At 41.1% G+C, this 15,110-nt stretch overlaps 1 protein-coding gene across 3 annotated transcripts in view; it reads right to left on the bottom strand.

The window, feature by feature from the left end:
* The window catches only part of LOC133376454 (sodium channel protein type 3 subunit alpha-like), a 99,443-nt gene extending 85,106 nt beyond the window's left edge, over positions 1 to 14,337 (bottom strand). For all 3 annotated transcript variants that reach the window (XM_061608595.1, XM_061608594.1, XM_061608597.1), the window contains exon 1: positions 14,112 to 14,337. The gene's annotated coding sequence lies outside the window, so the exon portion shown is untranslated. The remainder of the gene's footprint in view (positions 1 to 14,111) is intronic.
* Between the last annotated feature and the right edge of the window lie 773 nt (positions 14,338 to 15,110).

The following is a 15,110-nucleotide window of genomic DNA, read 5'->3' as shown; positions in this document are numbered from 1 at the left end:
TCCCCTTACCTGGCACGTCCTTCTCACAGCGCCATACCTTCCTTTGCCCGTCACTACGGTAATTGGGGCCCCCTCAAGTCTCCCCGCCTGATGGATAAAACTCTCTCCGAAGCACATAATACAACTAAAATATACAACAATTAAACGTATAAAAACAGCCATATATACAGCCATATATACAGCATATAAACATACACACTCACTCAGACATACATTCATATAATCAGGCACCCATTCATCTCACATTGCATCAACACACCAACAAAAAAGTAAAAAAAAGAAAAGAAAGCAGCAGCACAGCAGCAAGAGCAGCAGCCTCTCCTTCCCTTGGGCGATGGTTTCTTCCTCCTGCAGGCACTGGGTCTCCCAGGCCACCTCAGCCAGCCAGCTTATGTATCCCTCCAAAGAGGGACAGGTGGTAAGAATCAGTCCTGGCTGGCTGGGTACCTGGGGCCTGGTCCTGCCAGGCAGAAGTCTCTCTGGGAAGGGTGGTGGAGGTGGTGGTCCCACGGCGGCGGCGGCGGCGGCAGCAGCAGCAGCAAGAGCAAGAGCAGCAAGAGCAAGAGCAGCAGCAAGAGCAAGAGCAGCAGCAAGAGCAAGAGCAGCAGCAAGAGCAAGAGCAGCAGCAAGAGCAAGAGCAGCAGCAAGAGCAAGAGCAGCAGCAAGAGCAGCAGCAAGAGCAGCAGCAAGAGCAGCAGCAAGAGCAGCAGCAAGAGCAGCAGCAAGAGCAGCAGCAAGAGCAGCAGCAAGAGCAGCAGCAAGAGCAGCAGCAAGAGCAGCAGCAAGAGCAGCAGCAAGAGCAGCAGCAAGAGCAGCAGCCTCTCCTTCCCTTGGGCGATGGTTTCTTCCTCCTGCTGGCACTGGGTCTCCCAGGCCACCTCAGTCAGCCAGCTTATGTATCCCTCCAAAGAGGGACAGGTGGTAAGAATCAGTCCTGGCTGGCTGGGTACCTGGGGCCTGGTCCTGCCAGGCAGAAGTCCCTCTGGGAAGGGTGGTGGAGGTGGTGGTCCCAAGCTGTTGAGGGCTTTATATACCAGTAGTAACACTTTGAACTTGGCCAGGTAACAAATTGGCAACCACTGAAGATCTCTGAGCAGAGGTGCTATTGCTGACAGGGTCTCACTCCTGTCAGCAATCTATCTGCAGTTTCCAGGGCAAGTGCAGGTGAAGCCCCACATAGAGTGCCATAGAGTGCATTGCAGCAATCCAATCTTGAAGTCACCAACGCCAATTTCTCCCAGTCCATAAATTGTCTTAGTTGTTTTACCAGACACAGCTGATAAAAGGCACTTCTAGCCACTGAGACTATCTGGGCCTCCAGTGACAGAGCTGGGTCCAGAAGCACCCACAGACTGTATGGTGTGCAACCTCATCCTGGGAAGGCAGTTGACCAATTTCTTGGACATGGGAAACACTCACCCACAGTGCCTCCATCTTGCAAGGATTCAAGTTCAGCTTACTTTCCTTCATCCATCCCACCACTGTGTCCAGGCACCAGTCCAGGGCCCACATAGGCTCTCCTGATTCAGATGTTATGGAGAGACAGAACTGAGTGTCATCAGCATACCGACGACACCTTGCCCCAAAACTCCTAATGACTGCTCCCAGCAGCTTCACATAGATATCCAATAGCATTGGGGATAAGTTGGTACCCTCCGGCACCCCAGAACACAACTGCCAGGGGGATGAAAGACAGTCACCCAGCACTACTCTCTGGACTCCGTCCTGTAGGTAGGATTGGACAATTGTAACACGGTGCCCCCAATTCCCATTCCATGGATCATTTATATCAAAAGCTGCCAAGAGACTGAGAAGTAGGAGCAAGGTTGCACTTCCCTTATCCCACTCTCTAAAAGTTATCCAAGAAGACTGGGATATGCTGAGATTTAACAACAGATATTACAGCAAGCTATTACAGTCTGGGACCCAGGGATTTTGTCCCCTTGTCTCCCCATCCTCAGCCATAGATCTGTGAGGTTCTGTAGGAACACTGGGTTCCTCAAGGGAAGATTTCTGTAAGGGTCCTGGTTCTGGTCCTACAGGCTGTGGTGGTGTGGGATGTTCTTCTGGGGTCCCCTGTCTGACAGCTTCAAGCTCAGTGGTCTCTTGATCTCTAGCAGCTGGTTCAGATCCCTGAAATTTGTTCAGCTCCTTAGCTGGTGCCTTTGTAGTCTCCAACTTCCTCTCTGGTTTGCTGCTGAATTCAGGGATCATTGATTATGTTTTTATATCTGTTCTGCTAAGTTTTATGGGCTTATTTTAATTGCTGCTTCTGTCAGCTAATTTTTGTAGTGTAGTCACCTCTGGTCATCTCTTTGCCCAGGCCTTTGGCAGGAGCTGAATTAATCTGCTAGTCATTTATTCTGCTTATCGCTTGCTGATTATGTGTATTTTAGTTTTTGGGTTTTTTCTTGTATTTAATGTTTCTATTTTTATGCATAGGGAATTATTTGCATTTTTCTAAATGTCTATACTTTGTATGTCATGTTTTTATTTTTGTTATTGTGTAACTCACCCTGGGACCTTTTAGTGATGGCCCAGATTATAAATCAAATTATTATTTTTGTTATTCTTTTATTATATGCTGCCCTGACAGTTTTTACTGAAGGGTGGCATACAAATTTTCTAAATAAATTATTTTTGGCATATTTACTAGCAATCTCTCTTAGAAGGATTCCATGTGTCAAATTTTAAAACCAAGTTTCCTAATAGAACCTAGCTGGAAAAATAGCTTTCCCACCAGCATCTGCTACCTATATAAGTAAAGCTTCCCTACCGTACTGGTTTAAGGAGGACTGCCATTTTACCATCTCTTTAGTCATGAGATGCGTATGCTTTCAGCTTTCAAAGGAGAAGAATAGAGATTAAACTAATATTATGGGAGATTTGACTCCCACAGGTCTAAATATTCTAAACTACGAATTTAGAATCCTGCTAATAAATAACAATGCTTAGCATTTCTCTTTACAGCTTTCATCTGGTTGCCTATTGTAAATAAAATATTGTATTCAGGTGGCCAGATGAGAGGGTACAACCTCTACAGAATACAGTTTATGCAATTTAGCTCTACAGAATGGTGCACTCTAGTGACTACATGGGCGGCTCTCTCATCTTACCTTTTGGCCTTAAAGATACTGGATTGTAAAGGAGACAGGCCCATGTATATATGCACTGAGAATGTTGCAAAGGAGAATGATAAAGTCACATGTACAGTTTTCCCCTTTGTTAAAAGAAAATGCACCATGGAGGCTCCATGTGGGGCTCTCACACCACATATCCTATGCACAAACACAGCAGGAATCTGCCTTTGACAGTGAAGCAGCCATTTCCATAAACCCTTTATTTCCAAAACTGCTTTAACTACAGCAAGGATGATGACCAGGGTTCAGCTCATGGGTTATCTTCAACTTCTGATGCACTTTTAAAATCCCCTTCCTTCCAAGCCCATTCCTCCGGTTCTACCCAACACCTTGCTGTTCTGCCCTCAACTTCTTTCACCCTTTGTACCTAGATGGACAATGCTGTCACAAAATGTCCTCATCCCTTGCATCCTGATTGGCCATAAGGCAAAGAAGGCTGTTCCTTTAGCTGCTAGGGAAATGCTCTTGAAGAAAGGGAGTGAAATACTCTTAGTTACATCAGGACAGCCAACAATATAATTCCCAAGTAATAAAAATGCCATGTATTTTACCTGTTTCCAGTTTACACTTAACTCTTTATACTCATACTATTTGAAATCACACCCAGTTCTCTCTTAAAAATAAAAAAACATACTCCATGCTAGTGTTGTGCTGTAATGATACAAGGTTGCAGTTGGGAGGCAAGGTTTGTGGTTTGTGAATGGCAGTTTTTTCTTTTGTAAGCACCTCTAAACATAACAGTGCATACAAATAAACAATTGCGGTTAATGCATCACCATTGTTTCATTTCAAAAATATCCGCAACATAATGAGTAGGAACATTTCAACAGTACAAATAATTTGTTCCTAATTCTCTTTTAAATAAGATTAACTAAATTTTCTACAGAATTCACTAAAAGTGGAATTCAGGTCCCATCTTTCCTTTATGGTCAGTCTAAACCATCCTCAAATTCATTAAAGTTTTGGTGAAAACACCATGCACTCAACATGAATGGATCAGAAGATTTTGGTTACCTCACTTCAACAAATACTATATATTTTGTGATATCTGTGTTCTATGGCACCTTCTGCACTGTACATTTAAAGCATCATCATACCACTTTAAACAGTCATGGCTTCCCCCAAAGAATCATGGGAGCTGAAGTTTGTTAAGGATGCTGAAAGTTAGCAGGAGACCCCTACGCCCTTCAGAGAGCTACCGTTCCCAGAGTGGTTTAACAGTCAATCCCTCTTCCCAGAGAACTGTGAGGGGAATAGGGGTCTCCTAAAAACTGTCAGTAGCCTTAACAAACTACAGTTACCAGGAGTCTTTGGAAGAAGTCATAACTGTTTAAAATGGTATGATGCTACTATAAATGTATAGTGCAGATGGGGCCTATGATGTTTTAACCTTTTGTGCTGAACCATCTACATTCTTTCTTTCTTTTTGCTTTCACACTAAATAGTCTCCTATAATCTCAACAAAGCCCAATATCATTTTGTGGTGTATGTGCACCAAGATCAAGCATGTATGTGCAAAAATGACTCGTGTAAATTTAAAGCTAAAACCTAAGCATACTTCTTTTGACAAAAGTTTTATTAAACTCAATGAAACGTCTTTTGACTAAACATGTTTTGCATGAAGAAGCCTGACTACCAACCCCATGATGCCATGCAACACTGGATTAAATATGCATGTGTGGAAATACTAAGATTTTATACAGCTTTAACACTACAAAATCTAAGAAGCTAGGTTCCCTGAAAGAAACCAATAGACTATGGAAACACATAGAACTGGCCAACATTTGATTCTGCAATGGCTTGTCCATGGAAATCTGTTACTCAGAGCTGGGAAAAGAGTTACAGAATTTACCTTGTGACGTTTTTCGTCAAACTATAAGATCTGAAGCCAGTGTTACATCAATTGCTTCTCTTTTTTTGTGGCAAGCTATACATACTTAACTGGCAAAAAAACACTGATTATAAGAATGAAAATAATTACATCAATTCTAACTCCCACAATCACCTCAGATGCTAAGCAATGTGCAATTCCTTTCTCCTGTCTTAACTGAAAAAACAGCAATAATTAGTGCATGTGATCAAATTCTGCACTGCAGAAGATGAAATCACTTTATTTAGATTTAAAATAGTCACCTTCAGAATTGGGAGGTGGATGGTGTGGAACAGGCCAATGAAAAACACTTGCTTTAGTGTAGAACAGCCATTTGATATAATTATAAAAAGTCAACTTGCTTTTTTAAAAAACACTGCTTTAGACTCCTAATACACTCCACTGACATGCTATAAGCCAGTCTCATGTGTTATCCACTTCAGACATTACAGTAGAAGCAGCCAAGAGAGGTGTAAGGGTTGTTCATACTCTTGCAAGCTCCTTTTCTCTTAAAAAGTCTGAATTGGCTCTGGGATTTGAGGAAAAACAAGAGAAACCCCTCATTTCCCAGTTCCAATCCTATGCTCCTGCATTTCCAGATATGATATTCTGCTATCCTCAAGAAAAACATATTGTTAGCAAGGGAGGTTGATTTATTTTAACATTCAAAGGAAATAATCTGCATCTTGTCAAGCAGACTCCTTTGTCCCTACCCCGAATAAGTAGAATAGTGCTGTAAACAGTGCTGGAAAATTGGCATCTAGGATCATTGGTAGAGTGATCTATCCATGCCAAAAATGAAATCCTCAACAATGAAAAATAAGCATACTTTCAGGCCAAACGTTTATGGATAGCGACCATAAATTTCAGACCTGCCAAAACAGTCACACAGCAGCAATCCAGAACCAGTAAGTTAAATGGAAACACAACAAAGGACTCACACAGTTAATGTGTCTATCAGCTGCCTGATGGACTGTTAAGATCTTGATCAGAGACCCATTTCTGGATGCAGACAGGTTACTTTTGATATTAAAATGGGAATACCTATACATATCTCTCTGAGCTCCATGGAGGAAGGATGGGTTATAAATGAGATGAATAACCAAATAAAAAGCCTAATCACTACTTTGGGGGGGGGGAGAGAGAAGAGGCACTGTCTTCAAACTGATGTGTCAATTTGGGCAAAACCTAATTACCTGAATCTCTTGAAATTGTTTCTGTTAATAGTTGCAAGCAGAGAAGAAATGGCAAACCTCATAGGGAAGCAAGAATTCCACCAGAGTAAAGAGGTAAACTAGCCCTTGGTGAGTCCTAGAGCTGATTCACTAATAGGCAAAAAAAACCTTGCTGTTTCAGAACGCACCTATAGTCAACATATATTTCTATCAAACTTTAAAAAGCAGGGAAATTGGGCAGCTATAGTGAATGCACCAGGGGAGCAGGAAACTTGACCTCCTCTCTGAAATATTGTACTGCCATACATGTTTGTAAAAATGCGAACACAATTTGGGTTGGTCTTTCACAATCAAATCCACTTCCTGTGTAGCTTGAAGAATTTGGTAACATGTGCCTCTCAGCATATGGTAAGTGGTGGCTGCATTAAGGACTGCATCTCCAAAGATGGAGTACTGATTTTTTTGTATGTTTGTTGGTGTTCTTCTTTGCTTCTTTCCTGTGTTACTAATGTTTCTACAGAGAATCTAAGCTAGAAAATTATATTTCTCTCATTATTTATCCTAGAAATCTGTGTCAAATGTTTATTAATGTCAAAGCCTTTTAACTGGTCAATGTCACATGATGGGGAAGACAGCCTTTTGTGTTCTAATTGGAGGTTATATTCTATTTCTAGTTTGGGTGTATTAACAGCTGAAACTGAAACTGCAGTTTGATGTAAAATCAGACTGATTACAATACATTGCTACTTAAGAAATGAATCTAGCTGTTGGAAAAAAACAAACGTGGCCTGCCCAAGATGCATGTTTTCAGCCTGCTATGGTTAAACCACCCCACTTAAAGAAGGGTGGGCACGGTCAATGAAAAACATAGAGCACACCTAGAAATTTTCTAGAATACATTTCACCTCCCATTGTTTTATCTTGTGCAAATTAAGACACTCCTCATGTCCACTGGAGACTATTCTGCAGAACAGTCAGTGCCATTATTCCACAATTGCTTTTGGAGTTTGTTTAATGTAAATTATGCAAAGTGTTGCTGTACTTCACATATTCACAGAAACAGAAGCAAAAGAAAATGCTTTACTACAGGAAACGTCACTAAAATTGCAAAGTAAATCAAACATATTCAAGGTGAACTATATCAGCCATATCAACTGCCTTAATAATGTTGCTTCCTTCTTGCTAAAACAAGATCACCACAGCACATGTCTTGTTTCTGTTATTTGGGCTGACTGAAGGTGTTGCCACCACTCACCATATGCTCAGAGGCACATGTTACCAAATTCTTCCAAACTACACAGAAAATGGATTGGACTGTGAAAGACCAACCAAAATTGTGTTTACATTTTTACAAATTTGTAGGACAATATAATATCTCAGAGAGGAGGTAAGGTCCCCTGCTCCCCTGGCGTATTCACTATAGCTGCCCAATTTCCCTGCTTTTTAAAGTTTGATAGAAATATCTGTGGGCTATAGATACGTTCTTAAACTGCAAGGTTTTTTTGCCTATTAGTGAATTTCTCTGCTTTTTAATCCAGGAGGTAAGAAATGGGATCCTGTGCAAGTTTGCTGAGAATGGATTGACCATTTGCATGCTTATTGAGTTCAGTGGGATTTACTCCCCTGCAATCATGCTTAGGAAAGGTGAAACTGACCATGGGGGAGAAGGAGAAGGGGGGAGAGGAGAAGGGAGAGGAGAGGGAAAGAGGAAGGGGGGAGGAAGGGGAGGGGGAAGGAGGGAGGAGGGGATTGTAAGGGAAGGGGAGGGGATAGGAGGAGGGGAGGGGAAGTTTGATCATTTGCATTCTTTTTTCAGTTCAGTGGGATTTACTCCAGTATAATCATACTTAGGATAGGTGAAACTGACCTGTGGGAGGGGGAGAGAAGGGAAGGAAGGGTAGAGGGAGGGAGGGAGGGAGGGAGGGAGGGGGAGGAGATTGGATGGGTGGGCACTGGGCAGAGGGAAAGCCCCTTTCTTTTCCAACAGGAAAACATTGTGAACAGTATCATTGTTTTTCGGTGTTTTCCCCATCTTTTTATTCTACAGAAGTCTCCCACCCAAATTTAAACTAAAGCTGTCACTGGCCACATCCACACCACACTTTATTTCACTTTAGACAGCCCTGCCTTCCCCAAAGAATCCTGGGAAGTATAGTTTGTGAAGGGTGCTGAGAATTGCTAGACCACCTTTTCCTCTCACAGAGCTACAATCCCCAGAAGAGGTGCTGACCATTAAACTACTCTGATCACTGGAGCTTTGTCAGGGGAATAGGAGTCACCTAACAACTCTCAGCACCCTTCACAAACTGCACTTCCCAGGATTCTCTGGGGAAAGCCATGACTGTTTAAAGTAGGGAAAATGTCTGGCTTGGGTGTGGCCCCCTGATTAGCCAAGCCAAACACCTGTGAGTCTGGCTTTTAGAACACTGACAGTTGATTCTTACTGAGCATGCCCAATATTATAATAGACTGCAATGTTAAATTTCTTAAATTAATTAAAAATCAGCCAGGCATTTTTTAACTTTTAAACTGTAGAAGATGAAGGTCTGAGTATGGGGCAAGGTCAGTAACAGGATTACAGGCATTCTGTGAACATGCCTGATTTTTAATTAATTTCAACAAATTGTGAGACCACTGACAGAAAAAAGTCCAACAGGGGTCTGGATTTTTCTTCTCTTGTTTTACACTTTGAACACACTGAGTGTTTTGTGTATCACCATGAAAACTTAGAGGGTTGTTAAGCAAGCGATTCTGAGTTCAGGACTGTAAGTTTTGTAAGGTTTTGTTCTGAAATGAGCTTATGGGAAGCAGCAGAATGGCATGGGAAGGTATTTTCAATTTAACATTGTGGAATGTGAAAAATCCATGCTGGCTATAGTATACAGCCACTCCTGTGGCTGTATAATTTAAGCCACATTCACAATTGTCTTTCTGTGTTGGCTATGCACCAGGATAATGCTCCAGTTTAAGGTAGGTGAGCCACAATGCATTTATAATTTAAATCAGCTTCTAATGGCCCCTGAGGAAGTATTCCTACAACTAATATTCAGCAGTTTCAGCTGCTTTTCCTACTACGCAATATGTGTCCGGCTTCATGCTGGTGGTTGGTCTGAAAAGGACTGCAATCTATTATCGCTACCCATCTCTCTGCTGAAGTTATACAAAGTTTATATTCAACTATCAAACCATGAGCAGGAAACATTTAGCAAGAAGCACTGGGCCTACTCCTCCATAAATACTAAACATTACGTCATGAAGATACAGTTTCACTGGTATCAACAAAAGCACTCTTGAATCATACTGATAAAAGCCATGGAAGATCCATCAGTTGCTGGTAATAGCCCAAGATATAGAAGTATAATGTTGATAATTCTGTTTTGCCCCCATTCTGCAGTCTCCCTCCCATTTTATACCAACAAATGTTGTTCTCTGGCAAATACATTGGATAGATTAATAGCAACAGCTGCCACTTTGAGACCAGGTAAATTTCAGTCACAGAAGAATAGTAAGAGCACATGAAATGGCTTTGACCAAGAATGCAGAGCTTGGGTTGAAGAACTGTCTATCCCTGCACTGCATTATGCCTCCCACTACTTCTAACTGTGTGTATTACTCAGCAAAGAGTTCCAGAAATACACTCCAAGTCTCTTGGAACTTTGGTTTTGTATGTAGTTTATGAAGCAGAATTTTCTGGTGGGCTACTAGGTGCAGGAGGTCTTGTGTTCAGTTTTCTGTGCTTGGTATGGACTCCAGCAGAACACTGACACTCATTTACCTTAGCATATGAACTTGAACACTACATAATATGCCAAACAACTGAACATCAGAAAAGGCATGAGGGCAGAGAGTGGGAGAGGCAGAGGGAGGAAGGGAATAAATAAGGGATTGTACAGGTTTATTGCAATAATGTGAAAACTCTAATAAACTATATGCTTTTAAAAAAAGAATGCAGAGCTTCAGCAAAGTTAAACTAAGTCTAGGGGTCGAATGTACATACATTGGGATGCTTCACTACAAATGGCACATGAGTCAACCTAGGAGCAGTATTCTATAATGGGCACTATATGAGATGAGAGAGGGATTTGGCTACAGCCCAATCCTATACTTGGACTCAAAAAGTACTTGTTTCCAACAGTTTTTTTGTGTAACTGGGCACAAGATTTCAACCTTTGCTACCTCACACTCTCTCTGAAAAAGAGAAAAGAAGTTGTTTGCCCTGCCTTTCCCCCTATGATCCATCTTAACAGCAGCTGCTGCCAACACAAATTACAAAATGGGTTCTTTACACAGGTAGCTACAGCAACTAAGGACCAGAGTGGATGGGTGGAAGGAGCAGGAAAGGGCAGGGTCTGGCAGCAGCTGAAGTAAAGATGGCTGCAGTTCTGTGGTGTAACAGGGGAATAAGTCCCAATGAGCTGAGTGGGGCATGAGTTGTAGGATCAAGCTTTAGGTTTTTACTTGGCCACATAGGCAAGAAAGGCTGGAGAATTTGTCAGCCAAAACACTGACTAAGGTTCTCTTTTATAACAATATCTCATATTCTGAGACTTTGTCCATGCATTGGTTTGCATAAGTAGGTGGGGAAGCCTGCACCCCCATACACAAACAGATGGCTGATGCAGGACAGAAGGAAATACCCTACCAACAACCCTAAGGGCAATAAAGCCCTAGGTGGGGAGTGGGCTTTTCTACCCTACCAGCGGTTTTGGGGGCTGTAACTTTTCTTTTCCAATAGGTATGTCAATTTCTCCTATTATTCCTGGCTGTCTGAAAATGCCGTACTCATGCAGAAGTGTTCTATCTCCTATCCAGATGAAGCTGGCATTTGTGTGAGAGAAGGTGCAGGGAACTCAGTCAGATTCACCGTTCAAGCCAGCTAAGCTATTTTCTGATTTTTTTTGAGGGGGGTGTCTTAATTTCCCCCCCAATCTAACATGGCTCACAGATGGCTTGCTTGTCTTACTTATTTAAGTTTATTTAGCCATCCGTCAATAAAAATTCCCTGTGTAGCTTACAAGCAAGACATTATTTTTGTTTTTAAAAATACATTATATAATTAAAATCAATGACAAACAATAAAATACTGCCTTGTTTCCTTTAAGAGAAACAGCATAAATGGTTTAAACAATTACATTATAATATGAGTTGTATCCAATACTAAGTAAGTGTCCTGTCAGTACAAGGATTTCTCCTTGTGCAACAAAACTTTCCCCTCTCTTCTCCCCCTCCCTGATTCATCCCCTGAATCTGTTCTAAGGGACTCCTAAAACACACCAGAACAGATTTGGGGAGGGTGCACAGCATGCACAGGGGAAGTCCCATTGTGCAAGTGAAAATCCTTGCGCTTTTGGGACACGGTAATTGAATACCACTTACAACTACAGGTTAGTTTAAAACACAATTTAAAAACCTGGATGAATAAATAGATCTTCAACTCTAATTTTCTTATGGGAAATTTTGATGATTGATGTTTTATTTGTAAATGATGATGTATATTTAAATCTATGCATATGCCACCTTGAGAGTGGAAAAGCAGGGCAACGTAAATAAATAAATGCTCCCTCATTTTATGCAAAAGAGCCATACACTGACCAAGTGCCTCTTTAAAAGATATTGTTTTGCCTCATGTTAAGATGTTAAACTTCAAGAAACAGTGAGGAGAATTTTACCATTCCCCCACTTCCCCAAGTTTCTGATTGAATGAGAATGTGCAGCAAAATTCTCCTTGTCGCGTTGCAGAACATTAGACTACTAGCTTATCACATAGTTACCTGGATATTATGGTAAATTATAACTTGGTGTATGGTTGTCTGTGTCTGTCCTCTTCCTTGGGATCATGCAGTTTCATCTGTCCATACCTTCCTTCTAGGTTGATTAGTTCTCCTTCTTACGGTCTGTAGTGCACATCATACCCTCACAGCAAAGCTTGCCCTGCTCGCCATCCATTATACGTAGACCAAATATCCAGCTACCTTTGAACTAAGATTTACAGAGCAATCCTGAAAATATGGTAGGACCATGCCCTGAGCTGATCAACTACATAGGTCCCAACTATATTAATTATCCTAGAAGTAATAATCCACACTCAGGATAAGAATCTGACAGAGAGCAGACATAGCTAATTAGTGATGGGTTCCCATCACTGATCCATGTTGCTTATGACACATTATCTTATTCTTGTTCTTGGCTAAAAAAGAAGCCAAATATTTTGGAGATTAAAGGCAGCTGGTACACTAACACACACTTTCTGTTTCACACATGTGTCAAACGCAGAAATCAATTCAGACATGTAGGCTGCAAAATTTCTAAACCTGTATTCCAGATTATTGGGAAACCTCAAAAAAATCAATCACAGAGATCAGTCTGGAGGTAAGCAGCTGGCAAAAATGCCACCAACCATAACCTTTGGTATTTTTAAATAAGAAAAAAATGAAGCACCACAAAGTATCATCAACTTCAGAGTGTAAGCAGGCTAGAAGGTAGATTGAGCAAAAGAAAATTGACATTCCTCTATTTCTTATTATTGACAAAATATGAAGATGTCAATAAAATATGCTAAAGTGTCAGTAGAAATAACAATATTTAAATCCTATATATATGTATTTGGCATCAACAAAACAAACAAAAAAGAGTCTACAACCTCCCATTATTCAGTGCAATCAGGAAATATCCATAGGTGCTCCCTACCCAAAGGAGTCTGATGCTCTACTAAAATAAAATTAATTAATCCTTACAGCCCTATTTTATCTGAGAATTAACTTCAAAACCTACTCTTCCAGTACCCTCAGTCAAGGCCATCATTTGGAAACCTCCTGTTGCTTTCCCAGAATGGCCAATCTATTCCAAAGCTAATGTGAAGAAAACAACCATGTCTATATCACAACCTTCCAGGAGGAAAAACAAACACACACAAGATGCTGTACATTTCTATTTACCTTTAAGCTCATAAATTCAACACCCACAGGTAACATTTATTCAATGTCATTAGCTACGTGACCCAGTCCAACACTTTTACATTCAGAGCTGTACTACTTAGTTACAACAACTAATGATTAATATTGTCAAAGGGGATAGATTAATGAAGATTAACTTAAAGGGCATAGTTAAAATATTTGTGATGGCTTGCTTTTCTAACAGGCCTCACCAGAGGAGGAGGGGGAAATTCATATTATGGACTGAAATTGGGCCTTCTTTTTTGCAATCTGGACGTCATATTGCTCCCCTCACAAAACCTCATAATGTTTAAAAGATATAGACACGGCACATGCTATTGTAACATCCTAGAAATGTAAGGAAATGGGATTCCTATTCTGAAAACAGCCTGTCTGAAAATGGTATACATGAGGTAAACTATATATATTTCCTTCCTGTGGCATATAGATGTGAAAGCTTCATAACCATGCTAACGTTGATTAAAAGAAACAAAAACCTAACCACCAGTAGTTCATTTTCTTCCCCCTTAGGAGAAACATGACCTCCACTGGAGATTTAAAGCACTCCCTGGATTTCTTTATTGAATTAAATCTCCATTTTACCATTTGATCCACTCCACAGGGGTGGAGGTGGGGAAGAAAAATAAAATATTTACCGTACTAGGGCACTATATAAGGTTTCACAGCACAGTCCTAGGCATGTCTACTCAGAAGAAAGCCCTAGGGAATTCAATTGGACTTACTCTCAGGTAAGTATGTATCAGATTGCAGCCTTAAGCAGGTAAAAAGAGAAGAGGCAGGAGGGCAAACACAAAACCACCCACAAGCAAAACATCACAATTGGGCATTTCAAAATGGCTTTAAATGCTCCCAATTCGCCTTTTGATTTATCTATAAAACAACCAGAGGCGAAAATCAGATTCAGTGTTTTTCGGTGAAGATGTCAGGTTGCTAAGATCCATCGTCCGCAGGAGGAAATGGCTTGCCCGCTTACCTGATGAAAAGGGAGTGACACAAATCACAGCACAGCATCCAGGCAGCAGGACCATGTCAAATGCTTCCTATTGTAATGATCGAGGTTTCTGACCGTGACGCTTTACAGAAATATATATATAATTCACTATATAAGTTCTGCATTCTGAGTGGAAAAAGAAAAACACAGAGACCTTTCCAGAATCCCCTTTGCTTCTGCCTCCGCTTCCTGTTCTCAGTCTCACTCTATGGTACCCAACATATATCAGAAAACAGCTCATTAGGCGGTTAGGAGGGGGAAAGGGGGGGAGGAGAAAAGATGGAGGGGGGGTGGAAGACAGCACCTAACGTGGCAGCTCCACCTACTGGCAAAGAGAATGAATAAGTAAGAAGTACCAGTTTTAAAAAACTAGTCTTCAGTCAACAGCTTCATAGCTGTGTTCCTCCGAGAGAGAAAAATTAACTGCAGCAAACAAGATGACAAGAGATACTGCAGAATGCCTAAAAGACAGGCGTTCTTCATTTGCAATGCTGTTGGTGCCAAACTTCTGGGCACAACCCTCACTTTCGCCATGCATGACATGGCCTTTGGTATAGGAACACACCAGAAAGTAAGCTGCCTGTTTCAGAGCTGCCTCACTAGGTGTAGTAAGTCCTCTTTACTTTGGGGTTGTCTCCATCGCATATGTTCATCAACTTATTATGGACTAAATACTCTGTTTCCTACTTTTTTCTTCTGTTTTAAAAAATGCAACAAGGAAACAGTTATTTAGTCAATTCTTCTTAATTTATTAATCATCTTCCACACGTCTCAAGACAATGCACAAGTTATTCTAATAACTAGCCTCCCACTTTTCTTCACAAAGTGAATGCAAAGTGGCTCATATGATGAAAAAAATATAATACAATACATAAAACCAGGGATAGTCAACATGGTGCCCTCCAAATGTTTCTACACTGCAACTCCCACCATCCTTTACCATTGGCCATGTTGGCTGGGTCTGATGGGGGTTGTTGTCTA

The sequence above is a fragment of the Rhineura floridana genome, chromosome 2, assembly GCF_030035675.1.
Source record: "Rhineura floridana isolate rRhiFlo1 chromosome 2, rRhiFlo1.hap2, whole genome shotgun sequence".
NCBI classification, from domain to species: Eukaryota; Metazoa; Chordata; class Lepidosauria; order Squamata; family Rhineuridae; genus Rhineura; species Rhineura floridana.
Note: the sequence above shows the minus strand (reverse complement) of the source record. Positions and strands in the feature narration are given on the sequence as shown.